Consider the following 23,232-nt stretch of genomic DNA (forward strand, 5'->3'; position numbering starts at 1 on the left):
GAAGATTTAAACATTCTATTAGAACGGATAAATCATGAAAATAAAGATATACTTGATTGGTGATTTTAATATAGACCTGTTGAACTCGGATAATAATTGTTATAATACTTTTGTGAATATTTTACAAGCAAATTCTTTCATTGGAGCCATTGATAAACCTACAAGAATTACGCAGAACACATCAACTTTAATAGATAATATTTTTACGAATGTTGTTACTCATATGGCTCCGTTTAGTCTCATTTCACGACGCCCCCTATCGTCAGAGCATGATCGGAATCAGCAGCCTAACATGTTAGCCTATGGACGTTTTTTTTTAAAAATCGTTAAAAATTCATTTTTTTTGTTTAAACGAAAAGCACATCCACCCCGACGTACGTTATCACTAGCTCTTTCATTGGAGCCCTCATGTCTCATTGACTTTTGAAAGTTCACCCACCGTAATTTTTCAAAATAGGTAGCAAGCTCGTCATTGCCTATAATACACATGTGAAACAAGTCTAACTTTGGACTCAGTTTACCAAGCGATTTGAAGATTATAGGTCGAGCACACGAAACATAAAAAGCATGAATTATCATAGATCACTTCTGCCTATTTCATTATGTCCATTTCATCCAAACCCCCACCGTAATTTTTCCATTTAGTAAAAACAAACATTTTGCCGAGTTTAGCAAAAACATGAATATTCATGAACGGTCAGACAATACAGCCTTTTAGTACGTAACGTATAGTGAATGGGAATGGGCGATGATCCGTTCAGGAGGTAGAGGTCAGTGGTTTGTGCTGGCAATGTTCACGCGAGCGAAAATGAGACAATCGGAGCAATATGGAAAATATGAATGCTGGTCTAGTTTACAGTGAAATATCTGATCACATTCCCATATTTCTTATTTGTAATAATGATCTCATGTCTCGTACAAAAGAAAAGGAAATATCAATGTCTCGTAAATTTAAAGCAGAAAATATATTATGTTTAAATAACGATTTAATGATGGAAACATGGAATGATGTACTATCTTGTAATGAAACTGATACTGCATATGGACTATTTTGGAATATATTTTCAGCCCACTTTGATAGATGTATTCCAAAGACTAAACAAAATAAAAAAGAAAAGAAAACCACAAAATCCATGGATAACGAAGGGAATTTTTCGTTCAATTAAGAAACGAAATATATTGTACAAACGTAGTCTTCGTGATCCAAGTAACGAGAATAAATACGAATATAAATGTTATAGGAATAAATTAACAACAATAATTAGAATATCTCGTAAAATGTACTATGTAAAAGAATTTGAAAATGCTAACGGCAATATGGCATCTACCTGGAAAGTCATAAAAGAAACTCTTCGAAAGCAAAAGACCAAGTCAAAAATTAATATTAACAATGATGGTCAGACAATTGCAGACTCTAAAGATATAGCAGATTGTTTTAATAAGTATTTCGTAAATGTAGGCCCTATTCAGGCATCGAAAATAAATTCCAATGGTTCAGATTATTTACAATTCCTCTCAAATCCATGTGATAAATCGTTTTTCTTTATGCCTACAAACTGTGTTGAAATTTTGAATATTGTCAATTCATTGAAAATTAATTATTCTTGTAGTCATGATGAGATGAGTACGCACTTTTTAAAACAAATAGCAGGAAGTATTGTAACGCCTCTAGTACACAGTTGTAATTTATCACTTACAACGGGAGTATTTCCGGACTCTCTGAAAATAGCAAAAGTAATTCCAATATACAAAAAAGAAGACTCTTCTCTAGTTTCAAATTACCGACCTGTTTCTATCTTACCAAGTATTTCTAAAGTCTTAGAAAGACTGACTTATAATAGACTGTATGATTTTCTAACAAAAAATGAACTGTTGTATGAAAATCAATATGGTTTTAGAAAATTTCATTCAACGGAGTGTCAAATGCCTTAGCTGATCATAAGCATGTTATTGGAGTATTCATGGATCTGAGCAAGGCATTTGACACTCTTGACCATACAATACTTATACGTAAATTGGAATACTATGGATTGAGGGGTGTTGCTATACAATGGTTTAAAAATTATTTAACAAATAGAAAACAATATGTATGTTATGATTGGTGCGACACCCCCCCCCCCCCCCCTGTCAGGATATTGTCGGTAAAATTGCGCTGCCGTCGGGAAAAAGAGAAAAGGGGGAGGGAAAAAAAGAGAGGGAAAAAAAGAGAGGGGAAGGTAAAGAAAAGAAAAAAGAAAAGGAAAAGAAAAGAAATAAAGGAAAAGAAAGTAAAGAAAGGAAAAGAAAGGAAAGAAAAGAGAAGAAAGAAAGAGAAAAAAAGAAAAAGAGGGGGAGAGGAAAGAAAGGAAAAGAAAGAAAAGAAAGAAAAGGAAAAAAGAAGAAAAAAGATTGAAAGGGAAACAAAAGAAACGGGGGATGAAAGAGAGGAGAGAGAGGGGAGGTAAGAGTCTGAGAGAGGAGGAGTGGGAGTAAAAGAGAAAAGGGGGTTGTTGGGTGGAGTCGTCTCGTCGAGGGAGCAAGAAAGACACGGGTAAATATGTTGCTGTGTCGGGTCAGCTGTGTCGGTATTCTTGCTCGATCCTCATCAATGCATAAGTTTGAAGTCGGTGAGATGTATATTGTCGGTCGGCCGACAAGTTTTTTTTTCCCTACGAACTGCGACTTCTTATCCGCTGTGACGACTTCGAGAGTGACTACAACTACAATACTTGTATTTTCTCGAAGTTTCACTTTCCTATAATATCAGCTAAAGAAATCAGAGATTTAAAATTTTCGGGGAAACTAAATTCAAACAAGGTTTAAGAGTCAACAACGGTACGACGAATCATTTTCCTTTCTTTATATTGTGATGAAACGCCAAAAATTCCGCGCTTCGCGAGGAAGAGGAAACTTCATTTAGACGAATCGAGAACGGTACAACGAATCGTCTTCTTTCTCTAATAATTTAAGGAAACGTCAAAGCTTCCGCGCTTCGCGCGAGAGGGGGAAACTGAATTCAGACAAAATTAATAGGGCTTATTTAGAGTCGAAAACGATTCAACGAATCGTGTTCTTTCTCTAATAATTTAAGGAAACGTCAAAGCTTCCGCGCTTCGCGTGAGAGGGGGAAACTGAATTCAGACAAAATTAATAGGGTTTATTAAAAGTCTAAAACGGTACAACGAATCGTGTTCTTTCTCTAATAATATGAGGAAACGTAAAAGCTTTCGCGCTTCGCGCGAGAGGGGGGAAACTGAATTCAGATGAATAGGGCTTATTAAGAGTCGAAAACGATACGACGAATCGTCTTCTTTTTCTAATAATTTAATAAAACCAAAACTTCCGCGCTTTGCGCGGGAGGGGGAAGCCTCATTCAGATTAGGATTAAGAGTCGAGAACATTATACCGAATCGTCTGCTTTTTCTCATAATGTAAGGAAAAGTCAAAGCTTCCGCGCTTCGCGCGAGAGGGGGAAACTGAATTCAGACAAAATTAATAGGGCTTATTTAAAGTCGAAAACGGTACAACGAATCGTGTTCTTTTTTTAATGATATGAGGAAACGTCAAAGCTTTCGCGCTTCGCGCGAGAGGGGGAAACTGAATTCAGATGAATAGGGCTTATTAAGAGTCGAAAACGGTACGACGAATCGTCTTCTTTCTCTAATAATTTAGTGAAACGTCAAAACTTCCGCGCTTCGCGCGGGAGGGGGAAGCTTCATTCAGATTGGGATTGAGAGTCGAGAACAGTACACCGAATCGTCTGCTTTTTCTCATAATTTATTGAAACGTCAAAGCTTCCGCGCTTTGCGCGGGGGGGGGGGGATACTGAATTCAGAAAAGGATAAACAGTCGAGAATGGTACAGCAAATCGTCTTTTTTTTTTTAATAATAATTTAATGAAACGGTAATTGGTGGCTACTTTTGTCGGTAATCGTTGGCCTCTACACCCCCCACTGAAAAAGGTCTAGCGACGCCCCTTCATGCACCCACCCAGTCTAACTAAGCGTAACTTCCGGAAGTGGTGGCGCCTCATGAGTCGATCTCAACCCAGCATCCGAATCTAAACCGCGCAAAATCTAATTTTCATTTTCGAAAGTAAACGAACACATTCCTTAATCATTCAGATTAAATGTTAACATGAATCCCCGTCTAGAAAGTCTAGACTGAACATGGCTTCTAAAAGCCGAATAGTTTATTACAGTTATTCCACATCAAAATGGGCGTGTTCACATTAAAAAAAATATATGACAACAAGATAGAATAAAATATCGATACTACGATCACGTGACCTTGAAACGTCTGCATGCAGCAGGTACAGAGCTAGTAGAGGTAGACTTGAAAAGGGGAACTTCCATGCATTTTCTGAGGTTTAAGAATGTTCTGAGTCATTCTTCTGGATCCTTCGATCTTGACTTGAATTATCATCTCTTCTGGACAAGTCTTTTGGTCTTTGTCACTGGAAATGTGGAAATCATGAGTGTCTGCGTTTGACTTTTAGGACGTTTTCGACACCTAACTTGCACTGGTATTTAGCATGAGCGTCTAGTTCTCATTTTCGGAGATATGGCGAACGTCTTCACCGGCACCACACCATAGAATCAAAGCTTTTTATTACAATCTGCTTCGATCAATGTCCAAGAATCCCCCAAATTGTATGTCCATTGTGCAAAATGTCGGAACTAAGAGCGGAACATACATGTACAACGGTCAACGTTGGGAGATCTACAGAAGATATCGACGCCTTGGCCTCCGGGGAAGGATTGCACGACCGTTTGCATCACCTCTTGAAGAATTGAGCACGAGACGGATAATCTAAATGTTTCTATTCGATCACATCTCAGGCAAGTATCAGTACAACTTATCAAAAGTACATAAAAGACAGGGCTTCTTACTCTCATTATTAAGGATTGCAGTACAGATATCACCATCTTTTGAAAAGAGAAACTTTCATGATATTTGCAGTGACGTACTGCCGGTGACGGGGCCGGGATAACGACATGTTGGACAAGGCCTTCTAACGCCGGTCTAACGGCCGGACATGAGGTCCGTGTTGCTAGTTATGTTGCAAGGCATATATTAGATAGAAAAAAACCCGTCTGGAATTGGGAATTCTTTGATAAAACTGACAATTGTCAACCTTCCCCATATAGGCTACAATATTGATGGTAGGTAGAGCCAGACCTAGTCTGAGCGGAACAACCGTCGATATCAGAGACTGAAGCTTTCGGTCTAGGCATATATCTACTACTACAAGTTGGGTACGCCGGCTTTAGTCCATGTTTAATTAGTCAATTCATAGTCCAATCCATTAAAGCTCAGTGACTAAGTACGTTGAACGGACGATGGACAACTTCATATTAAGCTGTTTAAGTTGACGATCCATAGCCCATAGAGACTAGGTTTTTCTTATTTTTCTCACATCTATTATTACATGGACCACATAATATTATTGCTTCTTCATTGGCTTAAAAAAATAACAAAAGAATGTTGGCATTTTCAAAAGAGAAAAACTGTAAATGCCTGAAGAGTCTACCGTGTGAGTCAAAAAAAAGTTTTCACCATTTACACCAACAACAAAAAATCATCTATGAACAGTAAATTATTATACATCTTATGAAAGAATGTTTTATCACAAATCGTTTGGTATCATTTTTGTGTGGTATATGCTCACGCTTGGATGAACAGGAGGCATTGTTTGGGAGAGTGCAAAAATTGACTTGCGCCAACGTGATGCCTACAGCATGTATTATGTTGGGATTAGCGGAGTGAGAAAATGAATTGAATGTATCAAATGCAGAAGCAAAGTCACACAAACACACGCGCTCAAAAATGTTCGTTGATATTTGATATTTGATATGTGGGGCATGATTAATTTTGTTAGGGATGTTATTTGGATCTGCTAAGACCGAATTAATACCCAAATCCCGCTTTGTTCAAACATCACACAAGCAACTTTGGCGCAAATCGATTTTTGCACTCTCGCAAACAATGCCTCCTGTTCATCCAAGCGTGAATACATACCACACAAAAATGATACCAAATGATTCGGGATAAAACACTTTTTCATAAGATGTATGATAATCTACTGTTAATAAATCATTTTTTAAATAATTAGCAATTTTCTAGGTGTAAACTTTTTTTGACTCACACTTGTACATATCATGCAGCTCGAAGCTGCTCACAGTAGACATTGATTAAAAAATAGACATTGCATGTCAAATAAAAGCTCATGATATAAAGAAAGTGAAACGTGTCATATCTTTCCCCTAAGAATACAAATGTGACCACAATCAGACATTTCACATTGCATCTTGGCATCCCCCACCTCATAAACGAAACCGAAATCATACAAATTGGGCGACTTCGATGATTTTGTAGGCGATTGGAGCCATGCCACTTCCGGATTCAAACAATGCCGTATCAACCAACACTAGACGATCGATAGCAGCCATAATTATTATCATTAATTTTAATGATTTACTATCCATAAAATGAGTGATATAGGGCCAGATTGTAACTTGGATCTACCAGTATTCATCGTCTGAATCAAATGATCATATTGATGGTATCGATGGGCCAGTTTTCAAATTATTTTAATTTCTGAATTAAAAATAAGTGTTTACATGCATGTCGACTATGTTTGATCGAGAGTGGGTAGATTCCACCGACGTAATGTACCATCGAGAAATAAGACTTTGCCTACCAGATTCGACGGCAGAGATCGCAGTCGGAAGCCGGTGGAGAAGACAAGTGTTATGAGTAATTTCCATCGATAAAGGTAAAATAGGTAATATTTAAAAACAAAAAATGTTGTGAAATTTGTTTCAAGAAACCTCCACTGACCAATATATACGAAACAAACTCTGAACGTTGTTTGATTTGATGTGATTTTGTTGGTCAGTGCGATTTGAGCACGAATGATGTCCAGCAATAGCGATCACAATATTACTTACATATTGTATTAATTTTTTATTTATTTCTTGTATCTGTATAATTTCTTTCGTCAGTTTTATGTAATAAGCAACACTATCCTTTCTTCTTTTTTAGTTTATATTTATCTAATTCAAAGAACATACATGGAAAACAATCAAAACATGCAACAAACTTATACAGCAAATGCTATAGACTGCATGTTGTTGTTACTAGCTTTTGTTTATGTTTTGGGGACATGCTACAATCGCCTGTACGTCACCTTATTTTGGGCCTTTTATTCGTTTGATTTGAGCGAGAAAATGATCGATGAAAAGTTCGTGTTTGTTTTTGTTTTTGTTTTAACGACTCAATTAAGTATCAACAAAATCTGGAATAATTGTTTCCAAATTCCTGAGGTCAAAATCTTTCCATTGATATATAGTTATAATAATAGAATGGCTACGCTAATAGCTAGGCCGTGAACAGAACCAAACGAAACATATAGAAAAAAAAAAGAAAAAAAAAACTTCTAAAAGAGTTTTGCTCGTCCCAAAACTTTGGGACATTGTAATGTTTCTGTTAAAACACGCACTTCACCTTTTACATTTTATATTTTGTACAATCGAATTCATAGAAAATGTAATCATAGATATTTTATTTCCATTTTCAGTATTGTTTTTTTTATTCTTTCCAGTTTTCCTTCTTTCTCTTGATATTTTAGATAAATCTTTTATGTGGATTATAATTATTTGTAACTAAATGTGTCTTCTTGTTATGGCGACCCCACCTCAAGCTTCGTGCTTTAAAAGTGACTCAGTAACATCGTTGAAAGTTGATCATAAAATTGCATAATTTCTGAATGAAATGTTACTTATTATATTCCTTTTACTGTACTAACCCTCTAACATGCAAAAAAATCCTGATTTTTTTTTTTCTCAAACCACAAAGATATCTATGGTTTTCTTTGAAATGTGCAACACCCTCTAACAGTGATTAACAGTTAATCCTCCCAACCACATTTCCCAACCGTTTTTACATGAAAAAAAAGACATTGACATGCAGGCTTTTGAAAATCTTTCAACACTTAAACGTCTGGAATGGTATATAGAACCAATTCATTGCTTTTTGACGATTTACATTCATCTAAAATGTGATTAAAGTGTAATAATATAGTTGGGAAAATTATTGAATCGATCAGACCAGTTTTTCCCAATTTATATCATTAATATTGGTCCGTTTTCACTCAAACTTTCAGATTATCTTTAATTGTACATCTAGCACCACCTTCTCTCATCTGAACAATGTTACCAAGTCCTTTTAAGGAATGTCGCCTTTTTCTACATTATAAATATATATTTCATAATAAACTTTATGTTCATTTTGATTCTAAGAAGGAAATTGAGCAAATTTTTTTGTGTGGAATTGACCTATACTAATCGTCGACTCGATACAAGTTCGGTCACCTGTAAACAAACATGACGTAAACAAATGAAGGAACTACATGTTTCCCCGATGATCTTTCGCACCTTGTTACGTCATCTTTGCTCTATATGTATATACAACCGTCCTTCGGTTCATCATGAGTCACCTCATGGTGTTTCATACAACAAACATTGCGCTGCGTGAAGACAGTGTTTGACCGAATCGGTGTTATCTGTCGACCCGTTCACATTAACAAAGTTAGCATCAATTCAAATTGGTCCGCAACATTTCGTTTTTAAAGTAATAAGAACCCAGTTTTATGTGACTTATTTTAAATATAGAGTTGGTATGTTAATTTTAGGTTTCGTTTAGAAATTGGTTATTCCATACTTCTCCAAGAGTACAAGGAGATGTACGAAATGTTAGTCATAAATTATTGCGCTTTCAATGTTGACTTTTCTGATTTTGTTTTGGACAAATTGCTGTATTTTATACACATACCAAAAATTTACAAATTTCGGAGATCAGACTTTACATGTTATATTTTACTTTTAATTTTTTTGTTACGTATGGAAATGAATCATTTTAACAATAAGTGTTGTGTTCAATAAATGATATAATGTTGATGCAGCTCATAATATTCATGGGATTCATGGGTCTTGAATACTTTACATTCGACAATCAAAACAAAACGTTGCAAACGAGCACATCGACCTATTTTCCTCTATTTGGAACAAAACATCATTTGAACACGAGTTTGATTCGATGGCATTAAAAATCGAATTAACTTTCATGTGAGAGATAGGACCTATACCAACATTGTATCAAGAAATGCCTTGGTAAACAAGACCGTTTGTACTCGATATTTATTCCTCCAGATATACCGGTCTCTCCGCCTGGTCTAGTGTACAGTGTCATCTAACCTTAGTCCAAAGTGTGACCCTTAAAAGATTAGGAATAACCCACAATCTATATATGGACTATTTGGAGTCAATTCCATCGTGAAAGCTAGAAATATTGTAAAATCACGTATACAGATGGTACGATTACAGCTGGTTTTGTGATGCTCTGATTTTGGATATAATATTTGTGCATATTACAGCATTTTAGAGCACGACAATGCTAGGTAGCTGTGTGGAACAATGCAAGATATCAACAAGTTTGTTGGTTAAAATATTATGGATTGATTGAGGAATTTAACCAAGCGATTGAACGAACGAAAGGATATAAACAATGAAGTTTGAAGGTTGCCGACTTCAGCGTGCATAACGATTACATAAAGGATTTATGCCGTCAGTTTTGACAGATGCCAACCTCTGTGTGCATGTGGCATTGATGATGAACTTGTGATAATTGAAGTGATTGACACTGAAAGGAGATGATAATGAGGATATAGCACTCATTTGGAAACTTGTTTGACCTCTATTTTCCCTTGAGTGTCTCGGAATAGAAGTTCTAGATAGATGACGCCATTAATTGTTATAATCATTATATATTACTAGAGCATGAATTTGAGATGAACTTGAAGGTGAGATTAGCCGAGAGACTTTATTATGATTCTGAACCTTTCGTAATATATGCAGTGTCATGGAGAAGTTAATCAAGGTAGCTTAACACGATTACAGATTAACTTTCGCGTGGAAGATTCATTGATAAATGAACTCATAAGTTTAAAAATTGAGATGCTTTATATAAATGAAAAGAGATGGTACACATTAGTTGCCTCATATACTCACTCGCGGATACAAAGAATAACTTTCACTCAACATTAGCAGGGAACCCGTGTGTGTGTTTCTTATACCCTCTTTATAAATATTCATATCATTGATAACTTCCAGGTACCGCTATTACAGACTAAAGAAAAGGAATTATGCTATGATGTTTGACAGTTGCCCTCTTTCGCATGGACGAAACATGCTTTACATTGAAAGGAGATGGTGCACATTATTTGCTTCAGATACGCGCGGATACAGAGGTTAACAAGGACTTGACATTAGCAGAGAGAATTTAAAACTTTATATTGTAATATAATTGATAAATTCAAGGTAACAAGATTACAGATTAAACACAAGGATATGCTATTCGGTTTTTGAAGTTGCCGATTTCCGCATGAGCAAATTGTTGGTAATGATCTTGAAAAGTGAGATCCTTTCAGTGAAAGGGATCGTTGCACATTTTTCGCTGCTCACTCATTATATATATGGAGATCATCTTGACGTTTACCGAGGAGCCGAATGATTTCGAATATTACAGCAATGTAAATGATAACTTCATCTTAGTATCAGAACCAGATTGTGCCATGATGAAATTCCGGATGCATTGAATTTCGATCAATGATATTTACAAAATCTTGAAAATTGAGATGTTCGACACTGAAAGGATTCGATGGACATTATTCGCTTCCGAAAGAGCACCATAAATCGTGATTTTGTTATCGCAATGTCATTAAAAACTTCATCAAGGCCACATAAGACAAGGAAATATATGCATACATGGATTACATTACGAAACGAGATTTTCAGGAAATCTATACTGTAACCGTGCGGTCCTTAAATCTTCATGAGGATTAAAATTGAAATAAGATATGCTTTGTTTCACCTCTTAATAGTTCAGAAGCCACCGCACAGGAAAAGGTAGTAACAAACTATTAAAACTGCAGTTTAGAAACAGGTTTCGCAAGGACATCGGACAAAATCATCAGCACGCAACATGTGATGTGTTCTTTTTCGATTTGGAGAGCTGTTCATGCAGTGAAGATTGTAAGTACGACTTTTGTCAAATTCAAATTTTTCAAGGTAACATTTATTTTCTCCCAGATTAATTTGTTTAAATAAAACGAATCAAGTAATGCAATGTATACAGAGTAACATGAATATATACCTAAGAGTATGGTGTAGTTGATTTGAATCGTCAGGTATAATAAACATTAATAAGAAATATGTAAGGGAGAAAAGCGTACAACGATCCGCTCATCTATATTATGTATATGGATAAATCAAATCAAACCAAATCAAATAAAAAGAAATACTTGACAGGATAACTCGTGAAAACTGAAAATTGTAGCTAATTTCCAAGGGTATCCTATATAGCGAAAAAGGTAAGGTAAATCCCATTGAGCATAAACTTGTGTCGGGTTTGCCTGAGTATTGATTATTATGTTTGGCGTTCAACAATCGGGGATAGAGCAACGTCGATCTGGCGCTGCTCAGTGGATGCCGGGCTCACGATCAATTGGGCAAAAAGAATTTTCATTTTTGGTTTAATAAAATTTGGAGTGGACTTTAAAAGATTATTATTATTGTTATTATCACACAACAGAATGTCTTTTGATATTTTATTATGAATTAAAAAGAATTTTTGCTGTTCATGAAGCTCAAAAACAAAATAGGTAATAATGTTTAGAAGAGCTTGTCTGGTTACCATTATTGACATAATCTTCATCCCAAAGCTAAAACAAAATGGTGATATAGGCGTGTGACAGAAGGAGAAAGAGAGAGAGAGAGAGAGAGAGAGAGAGAGAATAAAAGAAGAATAGGATCATAATAATACGTTGATAACACAAAAATAATCTTAAGTTGATCCTTTTCACTTTAATCTAAACGTGATTGTGTTAAATTTCTGTATACAGATTAAAGAAAAACCTAGACAAGAAATCTATATGAATCATTAACATTATCTCTTCCATACAATAGGCTTGCGGGTGCACCATGTGAGAGAGAGAGAGAGAGAGAGAGAGAGAGAGGGTTGAGGAGTCCTGAAAAGGACTGTTTGTTATCTTTCTTAGCTTATAGTTCTAAGGAGAACTATAGCGCTTGGAGAGGATGAGTGGCTCGACGTTTCGAACAGGTTGACTATCCGTCGTCAGGAGTGGAGAATATCTGGCGTGCGTAGGTCACCGGGGTGACCGTACACTGTGTAGAAGTCAATAATAATTATATCGATAAAATTATGAGATAATTAGGAAACCTACACATTTTATCATTTTTAAAAATTGCGTATATTTTTACACACATATATTTTAAAAGCGCATCTTTTTTTTCAACATCGAATATATTTTTATAACGCATATATTTCTCATATACATCAAATATATTTTAATTGCGCATAATTATTATATTGATTTATAAACATCGAATATATTTTGATACTGACCCATATATTTTACAGGAATCGAATATATTTAGTATTTTCCCGTACGGCTAGCCATATAAAAACTGACGGAAAAAATTATACAGAACTGATGAAAGAAATCAATGAAATTAACACAATCTGTAAGTAATATTGCGATCGCTATTGTCGGTCATCATTCGTGCTCAAATCGCACTAACCAACACAATCACATCAAATCAAACATCGCTCAGTGTTTATTTCGTATATTGGTCAGTGGAGGCTTCTTGAACCAAATTTCAAAACATTCTTTGTTGTAAATAATACCTATTTTAGCCTTTTCTTAGTGGCAATTACTCCAACATGCGTCTTCTCCGCCGGCTTCCGACTGCGATCTCTGCCGTCGAGTCTGGTAAGCAAGCTCGTGTCTGATTGTGGTAACATATGTATTTGAAGGGAAAAGATATGACAAGTTTCACTTTCTTTGGATCATCGTGATTACCAATCCTCTACGTCTATCTTTCAGTAGTTTCTAAATATTGTTTCCGCATCTTGTTAACCTGGCTGTGTTTAATGGACTGATGATCTAAAGCGTGCACACTTTTCTACAGAAACAATAAATTCATCTTTAAAAAACAAAAACCTGTTTTGAATAACACTGCAAGGTCTGGTTGCCGCTGCAATACTGCAAAATTTTAAAAATGCAAGTGCGCCATCTTGAACGAGTTCGAAGCAGAAGTTCCAACAATCTCCGTTTATTTCTATCTCCTTTTCTTCCCCTCCTTTTAACTCTGTTTATCGTAACCACATTCACCTTCATTTTATTTTAATTCTTCCTTCCCTCTTCCTTTCCTCCTTTCTTTAACTTTTCCCCTTCAAACAATGGTAGAGCGTTGGATCATCCATTGAGAAGTCATCGACTTTCCAAGGTGAAAGAAATGCAAACAACATCTTCATCAGAAGATACTCATCTTCTCTCATACTCTTCAACTGATCGTACACATCATCTGCCTCTTGGTCCTTCCCCTCATTTATTTTAATCTCCTTTTTGTTGTCATCTGCTTTCATCCTCTTCCTTCTTTTCCAATTACACTTAAAAAAAATACTTTCACAACTTCCCTTTATCTTACTTTATCCTCATTTCTCTCAAAACTACCTCTTAATTTTCCTCTTTTTCTGGAGTCTCCTGCTTCTGTTATCGCATAATAGTTATCATCATCATCATTATCATTATCATCATCTTCCTCTTCTTCCTCTTCTTCCTCGTCTTCTTCTTCCTCTTCTTCTTCTTCTTCTTCTTCTTCTTCTTCTTCTTCTTCTTCCTCTTCCTCTTCTTCTTCTTCCTCTTCTTCCTCTTCCTCTTCTTCTTCTTCCTCTTCTTCCTCTTCTTCTTCTTCTTCTTCTTCTTCTTCTTCTTCTTCTTCTTCTGCTTCTTCTATTTCTTCATTCTCTTTGTCTTTCTTATATTCAGAATTTCCTTTCTCCACTATCATTACCTTTTCGGTTCCTTCTCCCTTACTCCGTCGTACTTTTTCTTGTTGTTCCATTTCTGCATCTATATATTTTTTAAACGTCTCGTTGTTATTGATTTTTCTTCTTTTCTCCCTTCTTCTCTTATCCCTCCTACTACTACTTTGTCATCACTATCTTCTCGTTCTTGTTCTGCTTGCTCTGATCTTTAAGCTTCTTTTCCTTCTTTTTCTTCTCCAATTTTCTTCTTCTTTTTCCCTTTCCTCCGTTTGCTCTTAATATCCTTTCCGTCCTCTTTCATTCATTTGACCTTAAATAAAATCTAAAGAATATAATACCATCCCTCAGAGTATGGGTCGGATTGAACTATCTATCAACCTGGGATTCGAACCCTACACCTTCCGCGACTGGTTCCGGCTCATTAGATTCGATCCGTTACACTAAACTGAGAACTGCGTTGACAAGGGTGCATTACCTGTCGCCCCAGGGACTAAACAGCACGTCCCCACTGTCCAAAAGTGGTGTACACACATGTACAGGTGGTGCTTGTGGGTACAGCTCATACATTTTAACTTCTTTATAATTTAACATGGTTATAATTATAAACGAAACGGACATTTTAATCATTCAACCAACAAGTCGATAACGATTTTACATTATTTTGTAGTTGTCGAGGGAAACACGATTTAAGCCATTTTTAATTTTTACCTTTGTTTCATAATTTTTCAGAACTGGTCTGGCTCTGTTGTGTCTAGCTTCATACCAAGTTATCATTCTTGCTTTGCTAGAAGTATTAATGATGTAATTACGGCTATTTCTTGATTTAGGAGATAAACTCTCTTCATTGGTAGTTAATGAATCGAGTTCCAGGGAGTGAGTTGACGATAGACCCTACCTCACTTAAGTATTACTCCTCCCTCTTTCTCGTACATGGTTATGATAATCTCCTTTTTGGGGGGCTGAGAGGGGTCTATTTTGCCTAATTCTTTCAAGTGTCAAAATGAATAAATCTTCTTTAAATGAGAGAAACCCATCGTAAATGTTGGATTGGTTAAGAGAAACAAGCTTACCAAGGTATGACCACAAACGCTACAATACAAAGATCGGGACGATAAGCTTTTCCAAAGCTATCACTCTTCAAACTTTCCTTAATTCAATTGTATTTTATATAGTATATTCTGTCATCAAGTTTCCTACGAAGCTGTCTTTTCATTTCTTGCCCTCTCCTTTTCTCTTTCTCTCTCTTGTCCCCCCTCTCTCTCGCTCCCCCTCTCACTCTCTCCCTCTCTTTCTCCCTCCTGAGCAACTTGACATTGACCTGTTCCGCAAGCCAACCACGAAGGAGGCCCCCACGAGACGGAAAGGTGAACAGTTATGCGAGGAATGCTAGCGTGGTGTTGAGTCGCTAGTCGTACCGCTGGGAAGAAACTTTAGTCCGATGTGATCAATTTCTCGTTTGTCTTTGTCAGAAACCCTATCGCTTCTCTGCGAGTTTTGATGTACCTGAAACCGTGAAAGATGCTATCGTCTACCAAAACTGACTTTGGTGGTCTTAACTTCTTGACAGATTGTTCTTTGATTTTATCGTTGTTGAGTAAAGTTTGGACAACTTGTATGGGGTGCTTGGTAATAGTACGTGACTTTTATATAGGCCCATCATGTTAACTTCCTACAGACATATCCAGAGAATTTTTCTTTTCGTGTTTCTGTCTTATATTTCATCCATACAGACTGTTTTGTTCATTTTACTAATATCCTGTCCATACGCTGTGAGAGCTTGAATAATAATAATAATAATAATATTTAATTTTTATATAGCACATAAAAGCATCCTATACCGCAATATCATCCCCATCTGCTGTGTGTATTAATGCCAACGTTGCCTAAGGTCTTACACAGTCATGTGTCGTGGTATAGTGGTTCATTCACCTGACTCTCAATTCGTGGGTTTAGGGTTCGAATCTCGTTTCGGCACTAACGTCTCTTTGAAAGATATTAATCCACATTTGCCACTCTCTACCCGTGTGTAAAACTAAAAGACAATAGCTGGGGTAATAGTAATTGTAGGGCTCTCAGAAAAATTATCATTGGAGCTGATGAGACTTCCCTGGCCGCAAACTAAATTAGTATCATTATTATTAGTAGTAGTATTAAGGGCAGTAAAATGTCATCCTGTCAAACGATTCGGTCTAGGCTACCTCGAAGTATTGAATTGCATGTGCATTTTTACGGTAAAATACTATACCTATTCGCTTTCAAAATAATGGTCTAAATATTAAAAAAAAAGTGGGCACGTAGACAAACGCGGTGACAGATACAGAAGGTGTAGGCATGGCAACAAATTTTCAAAAATTAAAATAACTCATCGAAGAATCAAACAAGGAATGGCGCATTTCATGGACGTTGTGCTGTACAAGGGACAGGGTTGATAAAATTTACTGGATGTATGGGCTTAATATGAAATGAATGTGAATGGAATTACATGATACGTTTATGCCTTGTGTGTATCGCTTAATTGATTAATCACGTATCTCCGTCTCACAATATTACCAGTTGAATACTTCAAGCCTTCATCGAACAATAGTATAGTTCATTTAATTTAAAATACCGCCTCCCGCCTTCCTCCGTATAACAACTTAACAATCATGATGTTTGCTTCTTCCCTTTGATATCAAAATGTTGTGTTCTGAGTTCGATTGCAATTATTTTTGTAGTGATTCACAGATTCGGGATCTCATATGACTCCTTCGTGTCAAAAATTAGCATTACACAATAAAATAATATATAATATATGAGACGTAGTCTGTTCAAGTAGCTACAACTTGAGATTGCCGATAAAAAGGTTACCAAATCATTATCGTATCAAATACCACATTAAATTGATGTAAGTGAAAACAAGGCAATTGATAAAGAAAGTGGAAAACAAATCTGTACACTACATTTATTTATTTCGTAACATACACGTACTTACATAGTTTCGTCTTCTCCTATATCTTAGCTTTAATGCTGTTTCTAGAAATTTGATATCAATTTTTATTGTTCTAATTACCCAGATCGAGAACAAATACGAGAATATTTTATCTTACATGGTTGCCCATAAAATTGGAATAATGTTTACACCTCTTTTCATGACGCGATTGGGATATGATTTATTCTTGAAAGCTAAAGTGTATTTGTTTTAATATCTTTGCAGCAGATCTTTATTGATAAAGTTAAACAGTAATATTAATTGATTAATATACAGTTCTGTGAAGATGCAAACTTTATATATCTAGAACAAACCATTTGTCACAATAATTTCAAGAAAAAAAGATCGGAAAGTTATCCCACTTTCATGGGCGACAGTGCATGATGTAATGTCAGTCATCAGTCTGTTATCATGGACTAAATGCGTATTGATTAGCTTTTTCTAATTTTTGTTGTCTATCAAGACTTGAAAGTAAAGATAAATATATTTGTCTTGTGTGTAGCGGTGGTTATTTTACAAGAAAGCACAAATGCTTGTTAGTATAAGCAACCAGAGGACAAACGACTTTAGGTCCTCTTCGAGAGACCTGGGGGGTGTTTCACAAAGATCCTAAGTAGAACTTAACTCTAAGTTGGACTTAAAAATTATGGACAGCCATTGGAGTCTTAAAATGAAATATATTCAAAAGCAGAAATTCAAGTATTTTAGACTTTTTATAAATTCCACATCCAGAACATGAAATCTCCTTGATTATAGAAAATATGAATGATTTGAATAAACAATTAATGCCTTTCAAAATAACTTTTACAAAATATTTTCAGAGATGCTAATGGCTTTCTATAATTTTTAAGTCCAACTTAGAGATAAGTTCAACTTAGGATCTTTGTGAAACACCCCCCAGGTAATGAGGATTAACGCCTTACCAAAGGGCACTAGGCACTAGCGCATCGCCCTGGTTTCGAACCCGGGTCGCCGGATTACGAGACCACTGCTCTACCAACTGAGCTATCGCTCCTCCTTCAAAGAAAACTAAAATACTTTTTCTTCTAATAAAATAACATATCAAGTATATCCAAGAATTCGAATCAGAGCTTTGATTTAAAACCTAGATCAGTTTTAAAATAGGAGAATAAAAGAAAGAAAGAAAAGAAGTCCTTCGAAATTCTGCGTTAAGCCGTTCCAGGCTCAGGAGCTTACTTGTCTCATTAGCAAAGACCTTTCTTCACTCGACGGTGTGAAGACGTGAAGGCTTCTCGGCTCTCTAGCGGCCTGGCATTAGGCCACGTTCCGTTACGCCAATCTCACGGTGATGCAAGCAACTCTCGGTGAGTTTATCATTTTTCAAAGACAAATCTCGTCAGGGTCACACATATTCGACGTCTACTTGAACTTTCCAAGAAAGGAAAAGTAAATGTTACCTTATTGAAGTTTAAAATGTTTCATGATGCATTGTATTAGATGATTTTTTTTTTACTCCAAAATGGAAAACTTTGAAATGTGAGCGATTTGTTATAGTTTTCCTAAAACATGTTCATTATGTTTTTTCTGTAAAACAGCCGCTGGTATGTAAGTTCCGTGAGTAAATGAAATAGATGAAATTGAATTGAATTGAAAATGACATAGGTTTGCCGCCTTTATACAGCTTTCGATTTGGAGAATTTAAATTTTTGAGTAGATATATATTCGCTCGGAATTAAATTTATTACCTGTGTCTTTCTGTTTAATGCCGTTTATTTCATTACCGATTAAAAACGTTTGATTTAAGACTTCTCTACACAGCTATACTGGCATGATTGGTAGGGGGGGGGGTCAGATCCAATATATCAGAAAGGGAGGGGGCAGAAACGTATTCGTAAATGATTTTAATTAATATGCAATTTGACAATTTTACCAGCTCTTCCAGATTCGAACAATTCACTTCTTTACATATACATTGTGTTTATTTCTCTTTTTCTCTGACTCTTATCATTTCTTTGTCTTTTTTTTTTTTGGGGGGGGGGGGGGGGGGGCTGGCCACATAGGCCCACTCTCGGATCCACCAATGTGCTATACCCTAAGACCAAATAAGAAAAGGTATACCTTATCTTGATATACTTGTCTGTCGGTTCGACATCATTCGTCGAGAGCGTTAGGCCACAGCATCGCACATCGCACCCCACCACACACGGCGGTTGGTTTAGGCGATAAGGTGGTCGATTTTCTACCAGATCGCTATCAAATGTTTTGATATTTGAACTTGACCTGCCCGTCTCCTGAAATCGCGAAATTGGCCCTTCAAAGAATTAAATGGATCTCTATTATTTTTTTAAATTGCAAAAATACAATACACACGTACAAATCTGTGTTTTGTATTAATCTGGGACATTATCATTATAAACATAATAAAAGATGGCTCGTTAAGGACTTATAAGAGAGACATTTCCCGTCTCGTTTAACGTTTTTACCTTGGATTTTAATCAGTTCGAAATTGATTTTTTCTTTTTTTCTCGGGTAAATTCATAGAAGTAATTAATAGTTGCTTCTCTCTCCATCTCTGTCTCAGTCCTTCCCCACTCCTCCGGTTTTCTGCTGTGAGGTTAGGGCTTATTTCCACGTCATATCTGTAAAATATTTGTACTTGCCCATAGCTTGCCGACCACACATCTTTCTTACAAAATCTTCGTTCTTTCTAAAATATGATGAACTATGAAAAACAACGTGAAAATACTGTCATGAAAATTCATGCTTTTCATCGAATAATGATCACGGATTTATATACAAAATTGTGTAATATATTCCCTGAAATATTTGTATTATAGAAGCATATTGAGCGAAAGGGAGTGCTTCTTTGCAGTACTCTCTAAAAAAAAGAAGTCGAGTGATCACTGACGTGACTCCTCTGCAGAGTGAAAATGTAGTGAAAATAGAGTGAACATTCACTCTTTTCTTTTAAAATCAATAGATATTCACTCCTAAACAAGTGATCACTGACGTGACTCCCGGGGGAGTGAAAATAGAGTGAACAATCACTCTTTTCTTCTTAAAGAGTACCCTTCCCTAAATCAAATGTAGGTTAAATCCACATTGCGATTAATTCGACGAACGTTTACAAAATATAATCCTTTAATTTCTGTCCTGATTTTCACCGCTGTAATACCCGACAAAAGTACGCCACAGAAATTGGTAGATTGATGGATAAGTAAATAAATGTGAATGGTAGATATACAGAAACAGGATAAGAGAAGATAAATGATAATGATAATACAGAGAGAGAGAGAGAGAGAGAGAGAGAGAGGGTAAAAAGAAAGAGTATGGGGAAGAAAGCGAGGAGGTAGGTAGAAAGAAATGGGAGAGAGAGAGAGAGAGAGAGAGCGAAAAATATATGTAAGAAAAGAAGATGAAAGAGGGAGTGAGAAAAGATGAGAGAAAAGGAGAAAGAAAAACAAAGGAAAAAGAGAGAGAAAGAAAAAGAAACCCAGAGAAAAATAGAAACACAGAAGAAGACGAGAGAGAGAGAGAGAGAGAGAGAGAGAGACCCATAGAGATATAGAATGACAAAAGGAGAAGGAGAAAAGAAACCATTCGCATCTCGTCAGCCCCCTCCCTCCCTCCCTCCAATCGGTGACGCATCTTATTCCCTTGGCGCGAATGAATTAGACTGCCATCATATTAAACCTATTGTTGGCGCGCTTTTTAATTTCCTTTTCCCGCCATTGCCTCTCCAATAGTCGTATTCATCGTCTGCGTGCTATTCCCCGTCCTTCACAAAGAAACAATATGCAATGAACATAAGTCATAAATGTAGGTACAAGATTCTTTTGGTTGTATTGCCAAGGCTGCGAGAAAAGAAAACGGTCCTCGGTCACTTTATTTGTATGTAGAATAAAGACTGCGATATCGAGTGAGACATGAACGTTCCTTTTCAGCTAAGGTCTGTTTTTTTTTAAGCGAGGAATAGAAAGCGTAATGTAATTTACAAAACATGTATATACATTGTACCATACCATAAATTCAGTGGGGAATTTGGAGATAATGAAAATAAACAAACACTTTTCACAATAACTTTCCACAAAAATTGTACGCATTGTGATTGTTTATCAGGATTACAAAATATGCAGTGTAAAACATAAATTGAACAAAATATATGTCGAGTAATATATCAATGTTATACCTAATATAACATAGCCAGCTGTAGATTATGAATATTGATACTTTCTAAATCTTTAATTTATTCCTCTATTCCTTTTCAAATTTGTTTTCCTTCTGTTTACTGATCTTAGAAGGATGAATAATGATTAAAAAAATTGTTTGACATATTCATATACAATCTAACATAAATTGTCATTAGGTATACTTTAAAGGGAAATAAACAAAAAATGAAACCGTATTTCAATGGCCTGTTTGAGAGTTAGAGAGAAAGAGAGAGGGGGAGAGAAAAAGAGAGAGATGGAAAGAAGGGGGAGGAAGAGAGAGAGAGAGAGAGAGAGAGAGGGAAAGAAGAGAGAGAGAGAGAGAGAGAGATAGAGAGAGAGGACGAGTTAAAGGGTGAAGATTTCTGTATTCTGCAAAATTTTACAAGAATGCAAAATCCCGAAATAAAAGAATACATTATCGTAAAGTCATAAGGCCAGGGAAATTCCCGTATGTCTTCAGCGAAACTTGGCGTATTCTTTTTCTTGAATAAACTATAGTAAGATAATACAGTTGTTATTCATGAAAGCATTAATCGTTTGCAGAAGAAGCTTACTTCCCTGAGGAACTGAATTACATCTTTCAGTAGAGAGTATATATCAACAGAAGCATGACTGTTTTCCGGTCCTAGGCATACATTAATTTGACTTATTATTTATAGCAAAATTCCCTTCTTGTGTACTTCTCCGAAGAAGCTCATAAAAATCATACATTGTGCTGTGTGTTTCCGGCATATAGAGCGAAGATTTATCCAATCTGCATTTGGCGGGGAAAATATGCCCCCTGCTGCGTTGCCGATTTGATACATTTTCAAATGTATAATACATGACTGTAAATGAATTGAGCATAGTTGTAGAAGAGAGTATAGGAAAGAGAGACAGAGAGAGGGAGAAAAAGGAGATTTTCTGAAAAAGATATAGTATCCTTAGAGCGATTAATTTGCAAAGTTGTGAGACGTGCACTTGATGAACGGAATTTTGCAAAAATACGAGCAGTTTCAATTGCGTTGGTAGAAAGTGTAAATAGAGCTGTTACGATATGTCATTTCAATAGTCTTGTAAGATCTTTGCGGAAAGAAATTTGAATGGTTAAAAAAAGAAAATTCAATGCCTTATTCATTGCAGAGAAAAATACAACCGTAAGTATATCGGTATTATTGTCTGAATTTACTTTGCGCAGAAAATGAAAGTTTCAAATGTGAAGGCGATAATATCATGAAACTTTAAGGCATATTTAAATGTTTTCGCAAGCCTTTGAGGAAAGAAATTTGAGTGGCGAAAATTTAGAAAAAAGTCTTCAATCAGTATGATGCAACAAAATTAATAGGCCTATGTAGATTATCATTTTCTGAATGTTATAAAGGGAAAACATATATATACCAATAGTGTCGGTTTACTTGGCTTTTGTGACAATAGAAACGTAAAAACAAATATAGGAACCAAATTAAATCTACAATTCTGCAAACGCTATAATAAACAAAAACATAGGCACATTGTTATGTGTAAGAAAATTTACTGATAAAAATGGTTTAAGAACAAAATCAATGTTTTGACCCGAACAAAAATCCCAGTATTGATTTCAATAGTTTCAGAGCATTCTGTAAAAATGAATTTGAATGATCTAAAAATATCGAAACCGAATTTCATTATTCCGCAAAGGTTGATATGACCACACAGCTGGAGGTAGATTATCACTATTTTGTTCATATGCACTCTGCTAATAAATTGTTTCAAACACGAATGCTATATGATATAAGCTTTCGAGGTATAGTCGTGAAAGTTTGAGGCATAAAACAAATATCTAGCAACGGAGCTGGAGGCGGACGATTGACTGTATCAACACTGGTTCGGAAGGATAGATCAGAGCGCGCTGGTTGCAGCAGATTTTTATAACGTTCATGTTACCAGTTATTGGGTTTTAGTATCCTTATCGCTGTTTACTATTCAGAAAAATTATAAGATACAGTCAGTCTGTGAAATAAACATGAAAGACCGGCTAATATAATACAAATACATGGAAGTTTCACAGTATATATATCACAGTAACAAACTAGCTGTTTTACGAACCATTTTTTTAAAATGTTGGTATTGTAGGTTGCATGTAATCGTCGTTGGTTGACAAGCCTAAGCAAGCTGTACTGTAGAGTAGTCATAATTAGTTACCATCCTAGCAAATGCATTTACATGCACATTCCGGGTATAGCG

Source organism: Strongylocentrotus purpuratus, unplaced genomic scaffold (genome assembly GCF_000002235.5).
Source record: "Strongylocentrotus purpuratus isolate Spur 01 unplaced genomic scaffold, Spur_5.0 spur5_scaffold_4, whole genome shotgun sequence".
Lineage (NCBI taxonomy): Eukaryota > Metazoa > Echinodermata > Echinoidea > Camarodonta > Strongylocentrotidae > Strongylocentrotus > Strongylocentrotus purpuratus.